Below are 4,236 nucleotides of genomic sequence, written 5' to 3'. Positions count from 1 at the left end.
GGTTTGAAGTTCAAACTCAAGCTTTAACAAGCTTCTCGTTATTATCTCCAATGGTCATACAATAGTGCTGTATGAGACACGGCTTGATACCTATTCAACGACCCTAGACATCTTTTTTATTCCAGCAAAAAAAAAAAAAAAAAAAAAAAAAGAAAAAGAATGGGAGTGTCTCAATTCGATGTCAAATATGTTTTCTTTATAATTTTACTTTCGCATTCCAGAAAAAAATTTAAAAAAATTGTTTATAACACATCAGAACCAGGTAAAGGTTTTACGGAGAGGTTTAATTTAAAATAAAATAAAAATACGAGGTCCTGAATAGTTTCCTTTCCTTCCTCCTAAGCCTCCGAGGCTTCACTCCCTAAGTCCCAGGCGGCCAAGCCTAGTTTGCAATCACCGGCGGTCGATCTCCGACAATGTTAAATCACCGGCAGGTAATATACTATCTCTTTCTCGAATTTATATTCGTTTTGGCTCTGCATTCGCTTTCGCATGAGAATCGATTTTGATGAGACATCTCACATCCTCCCCTGTTTTTTACCGGAAAAATTGATTACTCACCCATAGTTTTTTCATGGGGCATTTGCTATAGTTGTTTGCTTTGGATACGCCATATTAGCTTTTTTTTTTCTTTTTTTTAATGATAATTCTTCCTCTTGAGAGTTTATGTGTTTGATATTTGTAGATTTATAGGATTCTAGCTATAGTTTTACAGGCTAAAGTTCTTAATCCAAACTGCCAAAATGCAAATATGGTGCTTGTTGTTGACCGAGATAAGTTTTTATTTATTTATATTTTTTTTGAGAGTTTTTTAATAGGTCATTTTTCTTATTCATCGAGAATTTGCCTCTAAATGCTCCATGAGTTATGCAAGAGAATTGCGACTCCAATTTGTGTAAACGGGTACTAACACTTTCCATACGCAGATTGTTATTGTCGCAATACGTGAATGGTTGGACAATTAATGTTTTTTAAAAAAAAAAAAAAAGAAAAAGAAAAAAGTGAACCGTAAACAAGTCAATAAAATAGAATAATAGCTTGCAATTTTGGTTCCCAAGTCTTTCTCAAATAACATGGCAAGTCTGGTTTCGACCTCATGTCAGAGATGACAGACCATGATTCATTTGGGAAAAGATTCGGGAGGCCCAAAATTTGGGATCCCTAGCATCTTGCATATATATTTATTGTATATTAATTATACTTCGCCGCTTGATTAGATCTTGTTTAACTTTCGTAATATATTTTGTTGCTAAGCACTACCGTGTTTGTGTGTTTGTGAATCATAGATGTATTGCTTTGGGTTGTATTAGGCTAAGTTGGTGCAACATATGGCTACTGGCTGCTTAATTTTACTTTTCTATTCTAACTTTAAATGATAGATGAAGTTGAGGCATCCTGTAAAGCGTCAGTAAACAGATGGATCTTGAATCCAAAATGTTTGAAAACGGATAAGATGCTTAGATATCTGAGGCCTTGGTATTTTCTGATTGACTCTTTTACTTTTTAGTTTAACAGCTTTTACATATTCAAATAATCAATGGCTGGTATCTATCTTTTGTTCAAAGAAGGATTTGTTAACTTTCTTGCAAATCTGAGTTGGTTTCCATTGCGTGGTTATTTTTTATTTACTGTCATGTGGTATTGTTTTCGTGGAAAGAGCAAGTATAGTTGCCTTTGGCATTTTGTTATATAGATTGTTTTCATTTTTCACATCGTTTTGGCATTGTTAAATCTATTTCTTCATAATCATACCTGAACTGTGGTTAAACTGTAGTTTTTTTGGTAGTTGATTCTACAAATGCAAATATCAGTTTGCTCTGTAAGATCTTTACGTCTTGGACTTGCTTTGAGATTTTGAGTGTCAAGGGAGTCCAGTAAAGAGAAACTTCAGTGTTGTGGTGTATAATCAATAATTTGAAAAATTTATTACACATGGTGGAAATATAATGATAGTAGTATCAATCAAGATCTGTCACCTTCTCTACATGCTATTTTTGTAATTTGTTTTCTGTATTTTGAGTCCATGACTTAAATAATTTGTCTTTTTGCATCTTGGTTCACTGTTCATTAGAGCCTCATATTGGGAGAGTATCTTGTGAGGTTTAAACACAGTGATATAGCAATCAGAGCTTCATTAAATCCTTCTGATCATGATATGGTCACCTTGAAGATTCCTAGAAGGAATTGACTCAAACATGTACAATTGTATGTTTACGAAGTGTCATTTATAGGACATGCTTACAAAATGTGATTTGTAGGATATTTCTATGTCAAGAGTGGTCCTTTGGATATTTAAGAAGACGAGTTTTCGGCTGCATACAATTTGAACTATTATGTATTATCGTAATGAACATTAACGTAGAATTTCGAGATCTGGTTGGATTTGGATTTCAAATCTGAGGAGCTTTCTTAGATCCATTTTTTGGATAAGGAGATTGCAAAGTAAGAACTAAGAATTAGAATTAAAGATTAAAAATTCGGAATTATTCTTTTGACATTTTTGAAAAAACAAGTAACTATGGTTATGTTCTACTCAGTCATATTAACTGTTATCAAGTGTGCTCTGATTCTCAATCCATGTACACTTTTTTTTTTTTTTTTCCCTTTTTTATCATATCATATTTGACTTTGCATCACAAGCAAAACTGTGAAGAATGCCACATATTTGTTACTTGTAACATGACCTTGTTTGCATGCTTAAAAAGTTGATAGATATGGATTTGATCTTTGGCATTAGTCCTAGTGCTGAATCTAATTGGATTGTTCCTTAGCAAATGAAATGTCTAAATATCTTGAAAATATGTGACATTTGGAATGACATTTAACTGTAGAAGAAAGAGCGAAGCTAGAATTATATTTTCCCCCCGTAGTCAAATTGTTGTTGCTTTTTGTTATTTTATTTGATTTAAATTTATTTATTTTTATTTTTTATTATTATCATTATTTATTAATTTTTTATAAATATGAAAATGACTTGAGCTCAATGAAACTTTTCTTAGACTGTCAATCAAGTTTTTTTTTTTTGGTTTAAATTTTTAATGAGTATCAGGGCCAAGAGAACCTGGTGGTGCTGTTGATCTCATAACTTATTACAAGCTTTGGTCTCATTTTCCCTTTTTTTTGCAAGAGGTCACTCCCTCTCACTGTATCTGACAGTGACATCCAAAAGGGAAGGCATGGAGTTGGATCAGCTTCTTCAAAATGCCTCCCATTTGAGAGAAAGAAATGCATGTATATACCATTTTGATTTGGATCTACCAAGGGATGCTTTTCATATGAGGGAGACAACTCCTGTTAACCAGCCTTTTGTAAGACCTTTTGGTTTTATGGCTATCTATTTTTTGTTCCTCCTCTCTCTCTCTCTCTCTCTCTCTTTGTTTTTGTGTTTTTGTGTTTTTTTTTTTTTTTTTTTCCTCTTCTTCTTCTGGGTGCCTTTGGGGATGAGGGCTTGCTTAATGTGAAATTTAAGGAACGCCTATATGGAAGTTTTCCTTTTCCTTTGCAACTGATATGTTCTGATATTGCCAAGTTTCCTAATTAGGTAGTTTTATGTGCAATTTACAGAGGATCTTGCTGATACTGTGTATTTGTCTTACCAGAAACGATATTGTAATTTCTGTATGCATTGACAGACAGAGAAGGGCATCTCCACTGCAACAGCAAAGTTAAAAAGTGACTTTAAAGACAGAGAGAAGGGGCATAGAAAACACAAAGACCAGCACAGTTAGAAGGATCGTAAGAAGAAGACACTGTTACAAGGGCAAGAGCAGTGTTAAGGGTAAGAATATAAATGATGCTCATGGATTTAGCCTCGAGGACTTGGAGAAACAGCAGGAGATGGTTTGCACACCATCTTTTCTTGTTGCCCTCTGTTGATTGTACGTCCTAAATTTTGTTGCCATATGTTGGTTGCATGATTACGGTTTTTCTTTTTTCTTTTTTCCTTTTTTTATGAAAGCATTGTTAATATGCTAAGAACTTGCCGGATGACTATTAACTTGGATGTCCATTTGAGTGTTGTATTCTTTCTTCCATGAGTTATTTTTGTCTTTCTGAGGGAGGTGAGGGGCGGGATACCCACTACAGAATTAGGTCAAAGTAAATTCTGCTCGTTTTCTGTGGCATTTGTGTTGATATCAAGTCCTGTGGCCATTTGTCCAAGTTTTTCACCACCTGACGTCCTGAACTCTGTGAGGGCGCCCGCATTCTTAATGTAAATTCATGTTCGCTAAGACC

General features: G+C 34.2%; 1 long non-coding RNA gene across 2 annotated transcripts; it reads left to right on the top strand.

Moving 5' to 3' along the window:
• Nucleotides 1-4,022, top strand: LOC107414372 (uncharacterized). Of its 2 annotated transcripts, none has more exons than XR_007243186.2 (3): nt 1-434; nt 3,050-3,308; nt 3,600-4,022. It is a non-coding gene; the product is annotated as an uncharacterized LOC107414372 (long non-coding RNA). The 2 variants fall into 2 exon arrangements; XR_007243187.2 differs by having other exon boundaries at nt 31-434; nt 3,128-3,308.
• The last annotated feature ends 214 nt before the right edge of the window (nt 4,023-4,236 follow it).

The sequence above is a fragment of the Ziziphus jujuba genome, chromosome 1 (genome assembly GCF_031755915.1).
Source record: "Ziziphus jujuba cultivar Dongzao chromosome 1, ASM3175591v1".
Lineage (NCBI taxonomy): Eukaryota > Viridiplantae > Streptophyta > Magnoliopsida > Rosales > Rhamnaceae > Ziziphus > Ziziphus jujuba.
This window is presented reverse-complemented; position numbering and strand designations above follow the sequence as displayed.